This window comes from Oncorhynchus keta, chromosome 24, assembly GCF_023373465.1.
Source record: "Oncorhynchus keta strain PuntledgeMale-10-30-2019 chromosome 24, Oket_V2, whole genome shotgun sequence".
Classification (NCBI taxonomy): domain Eukaryota; kingdom Metazoa; phylum Chordata; class Actinopteri; order Salmoniformes; family Salmonidae; genus Oncorhynchus; species Oncorhynchus keta.
Genome location: NC_068444.1, coordinates 1,580,920 through 1,595,919, shown reverse-complemented (window position 1 = coordinate 1,595,919; position 15,000 = coordinate 1,580,920). Strand labels below are relative to the sequence as shown.

At 51.5% G+C, this 15,000-nt stretch overlaps 1 protein-coding gene and 1 long non-coding RNA gene across 12 annotated transcripts in view; both read left to right on the top strand.

The window, feature by feature from the left end:
- Positions 1-15,000, top strand: part of LOC127911283 (protein jagged-1b-like) — a 251,790-nt gene that overhangs the window by 126,987 nt on the left and 109,803 nt on the right. The window lies entirely within an intron of this gene.
- LOC127911284 (uncharacterized) lies at positions 9,609-12,845 on the top strand. Of its 3 annotated transcripts, none has more exons than XR_008077710.1 (3): positions 9,609-10,315; positions 10,518-10,597; positions 10,798-12,845. It is a non-coding gene; the product is annotated as an uncharacterized LOC127911284 (long non-coding RNA). The 3 variants fall into 3 exon arrangements; XR_008077709.1 differs by having other exon boundaries at positions 10,478-10,557; XR_008077708.1 differs by having other exon boundaries at positions 10,478-10,597.

Here is a 15,000-nt window from a genome sequence, read left to right as displayed (position 1 = left end):
TCCCCTCTTCTCCCTCTCCCTTCCCTTCTCCCTCTCCCTTCCCTCCCCCCTTCTCCCTCTCCCTTCCCTCCCCCTTTCTCCCTCTCCCTTCCCTCCCCCTTCTCCCTCTCCCTTCCCTCTCCCTTCTCTTCCCCTCTTCTCCCTCTCCCTTCTCTTCCCCTCTTCTCCCTCTCCATTCTCTTCCCCTCTTCTCCCTCTCCCTTCTCTTCCCCTCTTCTCCCTCTCCATTCTCTTCCCCTCTTCTCCCTCTCCCTTCTCTTCCCCTCTTCTCCCTCTCCCTTCCCTTCCCTTCCCTCCTCCCTTTCTCCCTCTCCCTTCCCTCCCCCCTTCTCCCTCTCCCTCTCCCTTCTCTTCCCCTCTTCTCCCTCTCCTTTCCCTTCCCTCCCCCCTTTCTCCCTCTCCCTTCCCTCCCCCGTTCTCCCTCTCCCTCTCCATTCTCTTCCCCTCTTCTCCCACTCCCCTCCCCCCTTCTTCTTCTCCCTCTCACTTCCCTCCCCCTTCTTCTTCTCCCTCTCCCTTCCCTCCCCCTTCTCCCTCTCCCTTCCTTCTCCCTCTCCCTTCTCTTCACCTCATCTCCCTCTCCCTTCCTTCTCCCTCTCCCTTCTCTTCCCCTCTTCTCCCTCTCCATTCTCTTCCCCTCTTCTCCCTCTCCATTCTCTTCCCCTCTTCTCCCTCTCCATTCTCTTCCCCCCTTCTCCCTCTCCCTTCCTTCTCCCTCACCCTTCCTTCTCCCCCTCCCTTCTCTTCACCTCTTCTCCCTCTCCCTTCCTTCTCCCTCTCCCTTCTCTTCCCCTCTTCTCCCTCTCCCTTCTCTTCCCCTCTTCTCCCTCTCCCTTCCCTCCCCCTTCTCCCTCTCCCTTCCCTCCCCCTTCTCCCTCTCCTTCCCTCCCCCCTTCTCCCTCTCCCTTCCCTCCCCTTCTCCCTCTCCCTCTCCCTTCCCTCCCCTTCTCCCTCTCCCTTCCCTCCCCCTTCTCCCTCTCCTTCCCTCCCCCTTCTCCCTCTCCCTTCCCTCCCCCTTCTCCCTCTCCCTCTCCCTTCCCTCCCCCCCCTTCTCCCTCTTCTTCTCCCTTCCCTCCCCCCTTCTCCCTCTCCCTCTCCCCTTCTCTTCCCCTCTTCTCCCACTCCCTTCCCTCTCCCTTCCTTCTCCCTCTCCCTTCTCTTCCCCTCTTCTCCCTCTCCCTTCCCTCCCCCTTCTCCCTCTCCCTTCCCTCCCCCTTCTCTCCCTCTTCCCCCTCTCTTCTCTCCCCCCTCCCTTTTTCCTCTTCCCCCTCTCCCTCCTTCTCTGTTCTCTCTTTCCCCTCTTCTCTCAATAAACCCTGTGTTTTTCCAATGTGTAAGGTTATATGGGTTGTGTGCTACAAAGCCATGCACACACACCTCTCCCAGCTCACACACACACCTCTCCCAGCTCACACACACCTCTCCCAGCTCACACACACCTCTCCCAGCTCACACACACCTCTCCCAGCTCACACACACCTCTCACGGGCTCTCCTCAGCTTTCCTATAATAACCACTCATGATCAATGCCCTACTAACACATTGTTTCCAACCAGTCGTGTGTGTGTGTGTGTGTGTGTGTGTGTGTGTGTGTGTGTGTGTGTGTGTGTGTGTGTGTGTGTGTGTGTGTGTGTGTGTGTGTGTGTTTGTGTTTGTGTTTGTGTGTGTGTGTGTGTGTGTGTATTTCCAACCAGTCGTGTGTGTGTGTGTTTCCAACCAGTCTCCCCTCTGAATTTCCCTCAACACAGTTCTGGCAGAAGGTTGATAGCACTGTCTGAAACACACACACACACACACACACACACGACATGGTGGGCTCTGTCTGTGTTCTCCTTAGGAACGACATGGTGGGTTCTGTCTGTGTTCTCCTTAGGAACGACATGGTGAGTTCTGTCTGTGTTCTCCTTAGGAACGACATGGTGAGTTCTGTCTGTGTTCTCCTTAGGAACGACATGGTGGGTTCTGTCTGTGTTCTCCTTAGGAACGACACGGTGGGCTCTGTCTGTGTTCTCCTTAGGAACGACATGGTGGGTTCTGTCTGTGTTCCCCTTAGGAACGACATGGTGGGTTCTGTCTGTGTTCTCCTTAGGAACGACATGGTGGGTTCTGTCTGTGTTCTCCTTAGGAACGACATGGTGGGTTCTGTCTGTGTTCTCCTTAGGAACGACATGGTTCCTACGGATTTGGTTGGGTCTAATGGTGTTGCTGTCCTGGGGCTCTGTGGGTGTGTTTGTGAACAGAGCCCAGGACCAGCTTGCTAAGGGGACACTTCTCCAGGTTCATCTCTCTGTAGGTGATGGCTTTGTTATGGAAGGTTTGGGAATCACTTCCTCTTAGGTGGTTGTAGAATGTAACGCCTCTTTCCTGGATTTTGATAATTAGTGGGCATCGGCCTAATTTTGCTCTGCATTATTTGGTGTTTTACTTTGTACACAGAGGATATTTTTGCAGAATTACACGATGAGTCTCAATTTGGTGTTTGTCCCATTGTGTGAATTCTTGGTTGGTGAGCGGACCCCAGACCTCGCAAACATAAAGGACAATGGGTTCTATAACTGAAGTATTTTTAGCCAGATCCTAATTGGTATGTCGAATTTTATGTTCCTTTGATGGCATAGAAGGCCTTTCCAGCCTTGTCTCTTAGCTTTGTGGAAGTTACCTGTGGCTCTGATGTTTAGGCCAAGGTATGTATAGTTTTTTTGTGTGCTCTAGGGCAATGGTGTCTAGATGGAATTTGTATTTGTGGTCCTGGCGACTGGACCTTTTTTGGAACACCATTATTTTTGTCTCACTGAGATTTACTGCCAGGGCCCAGGTCTGACAGAATCTGTGCAGAAGATCTAGGTGCTGCTGTAGGCCCTCCTTGGTTGGGGACAGAAGCACCAGATCATCAGCAAACAGTAGACATTTGACTTCAGATTCTAGTAGGGTGAGGCTGGGTGCTGCAGACTGTTCTAGTGCCCCCCGCCAATTCGTTGATATATATGTTGAAGAGGGTGGGGCTAAAGCTGCATCGCTGTCTCACCCCACAGTCCTGGTTTGGGTTTTATTTTGTCCTGTAGTTCATTGATTGTAATTGGAGAATCCAGTTTGTTCTGGAATCCAGTGGGTTCTGGAATCCAGTTTGTTCTGGAATCCAGTGGGTTGTGGTAGTGTTTGATAGTTGATTCTAAGATTTGTATTTGATCATGTATATGTTTTTGCTATTTGTTCTTTGTTATAGAGCCAAAAAGATTGGAGAAGTGGTTTACCCACGCATCTCCATTTTGGATAGATAATTATTCGTGTTGTTGTTTGTTCAGTGTTTTCCAATTTTCCCAGAAGTGGTTAGAGTCTATGGATTCTTCAATTACATTGAGCTGATTTCTGACGTGCTGTTCCTTCTTTTTCCGTAGTGTATTTCTGTATTGTTTTAGTGATTCACCGTAGTGAAGGCGTAGACTCAGGTTTTCCGGGTCTCTATGTTTTTGGTTGGACAGGTTTCTCAATTTCTTTCTTAGGTTTTTGCATTCTTCATCAAACCATTTGTCATTGTTGTTCATTTTCTTCGGTTATCTATTTGAGATTTTTAGGTTTGATAGGGAAGCTGAGTAGTCAAATATACTGTTTAGGTTTTCTACTGCCAAGTTTACACCTTCACTATTACAGTGGAACGTTTTGTCCAGGAAATTGTCTAAAAGGGATTGAATTTGTTGTTACCTAATAGTGTTTTGGTTGGTTTCCACACTACTTTCCTTCCATCTATAGCATTTCTTAATATTACTCAGTTCCTTTGATGCCTCATGACTGAGTATTTCTCAGTTCAAGTAGACTGTGATTTTGCTGTGGTCTGATAGAGGTGTCAGTGGGCTGACTGAACGCTCTGAAAGACTCTGGGTTGAGGTCAGTGATAAAGTAGTCTACAGTACTACTGCTAAGAGACGAGCAATAGGTGTACATACCATAGGAGTCCCCTCGAAGCCTACCGTTGACTATGTACATACCCAGCGTGCGACAGAGCTGCAGGAGTTGTGACCCGGTTTTGTTGGTTATGTTGTCATAGTTGTGCCTAGGGGGGCATATGGGTGAGGAAATGCTGTCACCTCTAGGTAGGTGTTTGTCCCCCTGTGTGCTGAGGGTGTCAGGTTCTGGTCCAGTCCTGGCATTTAGGTCACCATAGACTAGTACATGTCCCTGGGCCAGGAAATGATTGATTTCCCCCTCCAGGATGGAGAAGCTGTCTTCATTAAAGTATGGGGATTCTAGTGGGGGATATAGGGGATTCTAGTGGGGGGATATAGGGGATTCTAGTGGGGAGGATATAGGGGATTCTAGTGGGGGGGATATAGGGATTCTAGTGGGGGGATATAGGGATTCTAGTGTGGGGATATAGGGGGATTCTAGTGGGGGATATAGAGGATTCTAGTGGGGGATATAGGGATTCTAGTGGGGAGGATATAGGGATTCTAGTGGGGATATAGGGATTCTAGTGGGGGATATAGGGATTCTAGTGGGGGATATAGGGATTCTAGTGTGGGGATATAGGGATTCTAGTGGGGGATATAGGGGATTCTAGTGGGGGATATAGGGATTCTAGTGGGGGATATAGGGATTCTAGTGGGGGATATAGGGATTCTAGTGGGTGGATATAGGGGATTCTAGTGGGGGGATATAGGGATTCTAGTGGGGGATATAGGGATTCTAGTGGGGGATATAGGGATTCTAGTGGGGGGATATAGGGATTCTAGTGGGGGATATAGGGATTCTAGTGGGGGATATAGGGATTCTAGTGGGGGATATAGGGATTCTAGTGGGGGATATAGGGATTCTAGTGAGGGGATATAGGGATTCTAGTGGGGGATATAGGGATTCTAGTGGGGGGGATATAGGGATTCTAGTGGGGATATGGGGATTCTAGTGGGGGGATATAGGGGATTCTAGTGGGGGGATATAGGGATTCTAGTGGGGGGGATATAGGTAGCACACAGCAGGACATTTTCTCTGTTGAGATAATTTCCTTTTGAATTTCTAGCCAGAAGTAAAATGTTCCTGTTTTGATTAATTTAATAGAGTGAGTTTGGTGTGCTCTATATCAAATTAGCATACCCTGTGAGTCCTGTCCCTGTTTCACACCTGGGAGTGTGGTGGATGGGACTACCAGCTCTCTGTAACCTAGAGGGCAACCAGTGGGTCCATCTCCTCTATACCACCCACCTGGTAGTGTGGTGGATGGGACTACCAGCTCTCTGTAACCTATAAGGCAACCAGTGGGTCATTTACATTACATTTACATTTAAGTCATTTAGCAGACGCTCTTATCCAGAGCGACTTACAAATTGGTGCATTCACCTTATGACATCCAGTGGAACAGCCACTTTACAATAGTGCATCTAAATCTTTTAGGGGGGGGGGGTGAGAAGGATTACTTATCCTATCCTAGGTATTCCTTAAAGAGGTGGGGTTTCAGGTGTCTCCGGAAGGTGGTGATTGACTCCGCTGTCCTGGCGTCGTGAGGGAGTTTGTTCCACCACTGGGGGCCAGAGCAGCGAACAGTTTTGACTGGGCTGAGCGGGAACTGTACTTCCTCAGTGGTAGGGAGGCGAGCAGGCCAGAGGTGGATGAACGCAGTGCCCTTGTTTGGGTGTAGGGCCTGATCAGAGCCTGGAGGTACTGAGGTGCCGTTCCCCTCACAGCTCCGTAGGCAAGCACCATGGTCTTGTAGCGGATGCGAGCTTCAACTGGAAGCCAGTGGAGAGAGCGGAGGAGCGGGGTGACGTGAGAGAACTTGGGAAGGTTGAACACCAGACGGGCTGCGGCGTTCTGGATGAGTTGTAGGGGTTTAACGGCACAAGCAGGGAGCCCAGCCAACAGCGAGTTGCAGTAATCCAGACGGGAGATGACAAGTGCCTGGATTAGGACCTGCGCCGCTTCCTGTGTGAGGCAGGGTCGTACTCTGCGGATGTTGTAGAGCATGAACCTACAGGAACGGGCCACCGCCTTGATGTTAGTTGAGAAGGACAGGGTGTTGTCCAGGATCACGCCAAGGTTCTTAGCGCTCTGGGAGGAGGACACAATGGAGTTGTCAACCGTGATGGCGAGATCATGGAACGGGCAGTCCTTCCCCGGGAGGAAGAGCAGCCCGTCTTGCCGAGGTTCAGCTTGAGGTGGTGATCCGTCATCCACACTGATATGTCTGCCAGACATGCAGAGATGCGATTCGCCACCTGGTCATCAGAAGGGGGAAAGGAGAAGATTAATTGTGTGTCGTCTGCATAGCAATGATAGGAGAGACCATGTGAGGTTATGACAGAGCCAAGTGACTTGGTGTATAGCGAGAATAGGAGAGGGCCTAGAACCGAGCCCTGGGGGACACCAGTGGTGAGAGCGCGTGGTGAGGAGACAGATTCTCGCCACGCCACCTGGTAGGAGCGACCTGTCAGGTAGGACGCAATCCAAGCGTGGGCCGCGCCGGAGATGCCCAACTCGGAGAGGGTGGAGAGGAGGATCTGATGGTTCACAGTATCGAAGGCAGCCGATAGGTCTAGAAGGATGAGAGCAGAGGAGAGAGAGTTAGCTTTAGCAGTGCGGAGCGCCTCCGTGATACAGAGAAGAGCAGTCTCAGTTGAATGACTAGTCTTGAAACCTGACTGATTTGGATCAAGAAGGTCATTCTGAGAGAGATAGCGGGAGAGCTTGGCAAGGACGGCACGTTCAAGAGTTTTGGAGAGAAAAGAAAGAAGGGATACTGGTCTGTAGTTGTTGACATCGGAGGGATCGAGTGTAGGTTTTTTCAGAAGGGGTGCAACTCTCGCTCTCTTGAAGACGGAAGGGACGTAGCCAGCGGTCAGGGATGAGCGAGGTGAGGTAAGGGAGAAGGTCTCCGGAAATGGTCTGGAGAAGAGAGGAGGGGATAGGGTCAAGCGGGCAGGTTGTTGGGCGGCCGGCCGTCACAAGACGCGAGATTTCATTGGGAGAAAGAGGTCAGAGCACAGGGTAGGGCAGTGTGAGCAGAACCAGCGGTGTCGTTTGACTTAGCAAACGAGGATCGGATGTCGTCGACCTTCTTTTCAAAATGGTTGACGAAGTCATCTGCAGAGAGGGAGGAGGGGGAGGGGGAGGAGGATTCAGGAGGGAGGAGAAGGTGGCAAAGAGCTTCCTAGGGTTAGAGGCAGATGCTTGGAATTTAGAGTGGTAGAAAGTGGCTTTAGCAGCAGAGACAGAGGAGGAAAATGTAGAGAGGAGGGAGTGAAAGGATGCCAGGTCCGCAGGGAGGCGAGTTTTCCTCCATTTCCGCTCGGCTGCCCGGAGCTCCCTGTTCTGTGAGCTCGCAATGAGTCGTCGAGCCACGGAGCGGGAGGGGAGGACCGAGCCGGCCTGGAGGATAGGGGACATAGAGAGTCAAAGGATGCAGAAAGGGAGGAGAGGAGGGTTGAGGAGGCAGAATCAGGAGATAGGTTGGAGAAGGTTTGAGCAGAGGGAAGAGATGATAGGATGGAAGAGGAGAGAGTAGCGGGGGAGAGAGAGCGAAGGTTGGGACGGCGCGATACCATCCGAGTAGGGGCAGTGTGGGAAGTGTTGGATGAGAGCGAGAGGGAAAAGGATACAAGGTAGTGGTCGGAGACTTGGAGGGGAGTTGCAATGAGGTTAGTGGAAGAACAGCATCTAGTAAAGATGAGGTCGAGCGTATTGCCTGCCTTGTGAGTAGCGGGGGAAGGTGAGAGGGTGAGGTCAAAAGAGGAGAGGAGTGGAAAGAAGGAGGCAGAGAGGAATGAGTCAAAGGTAGACGTGGGGAGGTTAAAGTCGCCCAGAACTGTGAGAGGTGAGCCGTCCTCAGGAAAGGAGCTTATCAAGGCATCAAGCTCATTGATGAACTCTCCGAGGGAACCTGGAGGGCGATGAATGATAAGGATGTTAAGCTTGAAAGGGCTGGTAACTGTGACAGCATGGAATTCAAAGGAGGCGATAGACAGATGGGTAAGGGGAGAAAGAGAGAATGACCACTTGGGAGAGATGAGGATCCCAGTGCCACCACCCCGCTGACCAGAAGCTCGGGGTGTGCGAGAACACGTGGGCGGACGAAGAGAGAGCAGTAGGAGTAGCAGTGTTATCTGTGGTGATCCATGTTTCCGTCAGTGCCAAGAAGTCGAGGGACTGGAGGGAGGCATAGGCTGAGATGAACTCTGCCTTGTTGGCCGCAGATCGGCAGTTCCAGAGGCTACCGGAGACCTGGAACTCCACGTGGGTCGTGCACGCTGGGACCACCAGATTAGGGTGGCCACGGCCACGCGGTGTGGAGCGTTTGTATGGTCTGTGCAGAGAGGAGAGAACAGGGATAGACAGACTCACATAGTTGACAGGCTACAGAAGAGGCTACGCTAATGCAAGGAGATTGGAATGACAAGTGGACTACACGTCTCGAATGTTCAGAAAGTTAAGCTTACGTAGCAAGAATCTTATTGACTAAAATGATTAAAATGATACAGTACTGCCGAAGTAGGCTAGCTGGCAGTGGCTGCGTTGTTGACTTTGTAGGCTAGCTGGCAGTGGCTGCGTTGTTGACACTACACTAATCAAGTCGTTCTGTTGAGTGTAATAGTTTCTACAGTGCTGCTATTCGGGGGCTAGCTGGCTAGCTAGCAGTGTTGATTACGTTACGTTGCGTTAAAAGAACGTCCATCTCCTCCATCTCCTCTATACCACCCACCTGGTAGTTTGGTGGATGGGACTACCAGCTCTCTGTAACCTAGAGGACAACCAGTGGGTCCATCTCCTCTATACCACCCACCTGGTAGTGTGGTGGATGGGACTACCAGCTCTCTGTAACCTAGAAACCAGTGGGTCCGTCTCCCTTATACCATGTTTCTTTTAGGATGACAATGTCTGTATTTCTCATTTCTAATTTATTTGATGAAGTCCAGGTTCCTGTTCTTTGGGCCAAAGGCAGATGACCTCACGCCTTAGATATTCCAGGATGATATAGTTAAGGCTTTCAAATCAAAGTTTATTCATCACGTGCGCTTACTGACAGGCAATAGTGCAAAAAAGGTATTAGGTGAACAATAAAACAACAGTAAAAAGACAGGCTATATACAGTAGTGAGGCTACATACAGACACACTGGTTAGTCAGGCTGATTGAGGTAGTATGTACATGTAGATATGGTTACAGTGACTATGCATATATGATGAACAGAGAGTAGCAGTAGCGCAAAAGAAGGGTTGGTGGGTTATGGGACACAATGCAGATAGCCCGGTTAGCCAATGTGCCGGAGCACTGGTTGGTTGGGTCAATACCCCAAGGAATTGCAACTCAATATTAGGAAGGTGTTCCTAATGTTTTGTAGTACACTACTTCTGACCAGGTAGATGGATAGATATATATATATATATATAGATAGATAGAGATATTTATGCTTATTTAGTTTCCCTTGTGTACCCTTAACCATTTGTACATCGTTGCAAAACTGTATATATACGTAATATGACATGTGTAATGTCTTCATTGTTTTGAAACTTCTGTATGTGTAATGTTTACTGTTAATTGTTATTGTTTATTTCACTTTTGTATATTATCCACCTCACTTTCTTTGGCAATGTTAACACATGTTTCCCATGCCAATAAAGCCCCTTGAATTGAATTGATAGATAGATAGATAGATAGATAGATAGATAGATAGATAGATAGATAGATAGATAAATACTTTTGTCGGGAGCTGAGGTGGGCTGTTCTGCTGGCTTCTCTGCGGGGGTGGCCACCTCTCTAGTGGGGTTGTTCTCTGTCACACGCCACCCCCCTCACCCTCTCCTCCAGCAGTCTGATCCTCTCCTCTAGTGCTCTGTTCTTCTCCTGCTCCATCTCCTGTTGAAGTTGTCTCACCACAGGCCAGAGTGCAGATACAGTTGAAGTCGGAAGTTTACATACACCTTAGCCAAATACATTTAAACTCAGTTTTTCACAATTCCTGACATTTAACCGGACAGTAAAACTTCTCAGTCTTAGGTCAGTTAGGACCATTTTATTTTAAGAATGTGAATTGTCAGAATAATAGTAGAGAGAATGATTTATTTCAGCTTTCATTTCTTTCATCACATTCCCAGTGGGTCAGAAGTTTACATACACTCAATGAGTATTTGGTAGCATTGCCTTAAATGGTTTCACTTGGGTCAAATGTTTTGGGTAGCCTTCCACAAGCTTCCCACAATAAGTTGGATGAATTTTGTCCCATTCCTCCTGACAGAGCTGGTGTAACTGAGTCAGGTTTGTAGGCCTCCTGACAGAGCTGGTGTAACTGAGTCAGGTTTGTAGGCCTCCTGACAGAGCTGGTGTAACTGAGTCAGGTTTGTAGGCCTCCTGGCAGAGCTGGTGTAACTGAGTCTGGTTTGTAGGCCTCCTGACCAGAGCTGGTGTAACTGAGTCAGGTTTGTAGGCCTCCTGGCAGAGCTGGTGTAACTGAGTCTGGTTTGTAGGCCTCCTGACCAGAGCTGGTGTAACTGAGTCAGGTTTGTAGGCCTCCTGACAGAGCTGGTGTAACTGAGTCAGGTTTGTAGGCCTCCTGACAGAGCTGGTGTAACTGAGTCAGGTTTGTAGGCCTCCTGACAGAGCTGGTGTAACTGAGTCAGGTTTGTAGGCCTCCTGACAGAGCTGGTGTAACTGTGTCAGGTTTGTAGGCCTCCTGACAGAGCTGGTGTAACTGAGTCAGGTTTGTAGGCCTCCTGGCAGAGCTGGTGTAACTGAGTCAGGTTTGTAGGCCTCCTGGCAGAGCTGGTGTAACTGAGTCAGGTTTGTAGGCTTCCTGACAGAACTGGTGTAACTGAGTCAGGTTTGTAGGCCTCCTGACAGAGCTGGTGTAACTGAGGCAGGTTTGTAGGCCTCCTGACAGAGCTGGTGTAACTGAGTCAGGTTTGTAGGCCTCCTGACAGAGCTGGTGTAACTGAGGCAGGTGTGTAGGCCTCCTGACAGAGCTGGTGTAACTGAGTCAGGTTTGTAGGCCTCCTGGCAGAGCTGGTGTAACTGAGTCAGGTTTGTAGGCCTCCTGGCAGAGCTGGTGTAACTGAGTCAGGTTTGTAGGCCTCCTGACAGAGCTGGTGTAACTGAGTCAGGTTTGTAGGCCTCCTGGCAGAGCTGGTGTAACTGAGTCAGGTTTGTAGGCCTCCTGACAGAGCTGGTGTAACTGAGTCAGGTTTGTAGGCCTCCTTGCTCGCACACACTTTTTCATTTCTGCCCACAAATGTTCTATAGGATTGAGGTCAGGGCTTTGTGATGGCCACTCCAATACCTTGACTATGTTGTCCTTAAGCCATTTTGCCACAACTTTAGAAGTATGCTTGGGGTCATTGTCCATTTGGAAGACCCATTTGTGACCAAGCTTTAACTTCCTAACTTATGTCTTGAGATGTTGCTTCAATATATCCACATAATCTTCCTCCCTCATGACGCCATCTATTTTGTGAAGTGCACCAGTCCCTCCTGCAGCAAAGCACCCCCAGAACATGATGCTGCCACCCCCGTGCTTCACGGTTGGGATGGTGTTCTTCGGCTTGCAAGCCTCCCCCTTTTTCCTCCAAACATAACAATGGTCATTATGGCCAAACAGTTCTATTTTTGTTTCATCAGACCAGATGACATTTCTCCAAAAAAGTATGATCTTTGTCCCCATGTGCAGTTGCAAACCGTAGCCTGGCTTTTTTATGGCAGTTTTGGAGCAGTGGCTTCTTCCTTGCTGAGAGGCCTTTCAGGTTATGTCGATATAGGACTCGTTTTACTGTGGATATAGATACTTTTGTACCTGTTTCCTCCAGCATCTTCACAGGGTCCTTTGCTGTTGTTCTGGGATTGATTTGCACTTTTCACACCAAAGTACGTTCATCTCTAGGAGACAGAACACGTCTCCTTCCTGAGCGGTATGACGGCTGCGTGGTCCCATGGAGTTTATACTTGGTTCTTCTGTAGCTCAGTTGGTAGAGCATGGCGCTTGTAACGCCAGGGTAGTGGGTTCGATCCCCGGGACCACCCATACGTAGAATGTATGCACACATGACTGTAAGTCGCTTTGGATAAAAGCGTCTGCTAAATGGCATATATTATTATTATATATTACTATTGTATGTATAGATGAACGTGGTACCTTCAGGCGTTTGGAAATTGCTCCCAAGGATGAACCAGACTTGTGGAGGTCTACAATTTTATTCTGAGGTCTTGGCTGATTTCTTTTGATTTTCCCATGATGTCAAGAAAAGAGAGACTGAGTTTGAAGGTAGGCCTTGAAATACATCCACAGGTTCACCTCCAATTGACTCAAATTATGTCAATTAGCCTATCAGAAGCTTCTAAAACCATGACATCATTTTCTGGAATTTTCCAAGGTGTTTAAGTGCCCAGTCAACTTAGTGTTTGTAAACTTCTGACCCACTGGAATTGTGATACAGTGAATTATAAGTGAAATAATCTGTCTGTGAACAAATGTTGGATAAATTACTTGTGTCCCGCACAAAGTAGATGCCCTAACCGAATTGCCAAAACTATAGTTTGTTAACAAGGTAAAGGTAAGAGTTAATAGTTTGTTAACAAGGTAAGAGTTTATAGTGTGTGTGTGTGTGTGTGTGTGTGTGTGTGTGTGTGTGTGTGTGTGTGTGTGTGTGTGTGTGTGTGTGTGTGTGTGTGTGTGTGTGTGTGTGTGTGTGTGTGTGTGTGTGTGTGTGTGTGTGTGTGTGTAACACACACCGAGTGGGAGAGAGTGAGTGTGAGAGCATGAGAGAGTGACTGAAAGAGCGAGAGACAGAGAGAGAGACTGAAAGAGAGAGTGACTGTTGGGCCTGTGGAGCCTGTTGGGCCTGTGGGGCCTGTGGAGCCTGTGGGGCCTGTGGAGCCTGTTGGGCCTGTTGGGCCTGTTGGGTCTGTTGGGCCTGTGGGGACTGTGGGGCCTGTGGGGCCTGTTGGGCCTGTGGGGCCTGTTGGGCCTGTGGAGCCTGTTGGGCCTGTGGAGCCTGTTGGGCCTGTGGGGCCTGTTGGGCCTGTGGGGCCTGTGGAGCCTGTTGGGCCTGTGGGGCCTGTGGGGCCTGTGGAGCCTGTGGAGCCTGTGAGGCCTGTGGAGCCTGTGAGGCCTGTGGAGCCTGTGAGGCCTGCGGAGCCTGTGGGGCCTGTGGAGCCTGTGGAGCCTGTGAGGCCTGTGGAGCCTGTGGAGCCTGTGAGGCCTGTGGAGCCTGTGGAGCCTGTGGAGCCTGTGGGGCCTGTGAGGCCTGTGGAGCCTGTGAGGCCTGTGGAGCCTGTGGGGCCTGTGGAGCCTGTGGAGCCTGTGGGGCCTGTGAGGCCTGTGAGGCCTGTGGAGCCTGTGAGGCCTGTGGAGCCTGTGGAGCCTGTGGGGCCTGTGGAGCCTGTGGAGCCTGTGAGGCCTGTGGAGCCTGTGGAGCCTGTGGGGCCTGTGGAGCCTGTGGGGCCTGTGGAGCCTGTGGGGCCTGTGGAGCCTGTGAGGCCTGTGGAGCCTGTGGAGCCTGTGGGGCCTGTGGAGCCTGTGGGGCCTGTGGAGCCTGTGGGGCCTGTGGAGCCTGTGGGGCCTGTGGAGCCTGTGGGGCCTGTGGAGCCTGTGAGGCCTGTGGAGCCTGTGAGGCCTGTGAGGCCTGTGGGGCCTGTGGAGCCTGTGGGGCCTGTGGAGCCTGTGGGGCCTGTGGAGCCTGTGAGGCCTGTGGAGCCTGTGGGGCCTGTGGAGCCTGTGGGGCCTGTGGAGCCTGTGAGGCCTGTGGAGCCTGTGGGGCCTGTGGAGCCTGTGGGGCCTGTGGAGCCTGTGGGGCCTGTGGAGCCTGTGGGGCCTGTGGAGCCTGTGAGGCCTGTGGAGCCTGTGAGGCCTGTGGAGCCTGTGGAGCCTGTGGGGCCTGTTGGGCCTGTGGAGCCTGTGGGGCCTGTGGAGCCTGTGGGGCCTGTGGAGCCTGTGGGGCCTGTTGGGCCTGTGGAGCCTGTGGGGCCTGTGGAGCCTGTGGGGCCTGTGGAGCCTGTGGGGCCTGTGGAGCCTGTGGAGCCTGTGGAGCCTGTGGGGCCTGTGGAGCCTGTGGGGCCTGTGGAGCCTGTGGGGCCTGTGGGGCCTGTGGGGCCTGTGGGGCCTGTGGAGCCTGTGGGGCCTGTGGAGCCTGTGGGGCCTGTGGAGCCTGTGGGGCCTGTGGAGCCTGTGGGGCCTGTGGAGCCTGTGGGGCCTGTGGAGCCTGTGGGGCCTGTGGAGCCTGTGGGGCCTGTGGAGCCTGTGGGGCCTGTGGGGCCTGTGGGGCCTGTGGGGCCTGTGGAGCCTGTGGGGCCTGTGGAGCCTGTGGGGCCTGTGGAGCCTGTGGGGCCTGTGGAGCCTGTGGGGCCTGCGGAGCCTGTGGGGCCTGCGAGGCCTGTGGAGCCTGCGGGGCCTGTGGAGCCTGTGGGGCCTGTGGAGCCTGTGGAGCCTGTGGGGCCTGTGGAGCCTGTGGGGCCTGTGGAGCCTGTGGGGCCTGTGGAGCCTGTGAGGCCTGTGGAGCCTGTGAGGCCTGTGGAGCCTGTGAGGCCTGTGGAGCCTGTGGAGCCTGTGGGGCCTGTGGAGCCTGTGAGGCCTGTGGAGCCTGTGGGGCCTGTGGAGCCTGTGGGGCCTGTGGAGCCTGTGAGGCCTGTGGAGCCTGTGGGGCCTGTGGAGCCTGTGGGGCCTGTGGGGCCTGTGGAGCCTGTGAGGCCTGTGGAGCCTGTGGGGCCTGTGTGCGTTCGAGAGCAACACTGACATGTTCCACAGAGGGGTCATGTTAGTGTGTAGCCCAAACTGTTGGGACACTGCAGAGAGAAGTTGACAGATCAGCTGTACCGACTTCAGACGAGTCTCAAGGTGCCGACCTAAAGAGCTTGAATCCTTATTTTACCACTGTCCCATTTAAGGACTAAATATAAATATATATATATAAATGAATGATTGAAGAAAAGAACTTAGAAATGGCTCCTAAGTTCAACTGTTACACTCCATCAGAAACCAAAATATAAACTTGTTTTACTCCATGTTTGTAAACATTGGTTATAATATCATGGATGG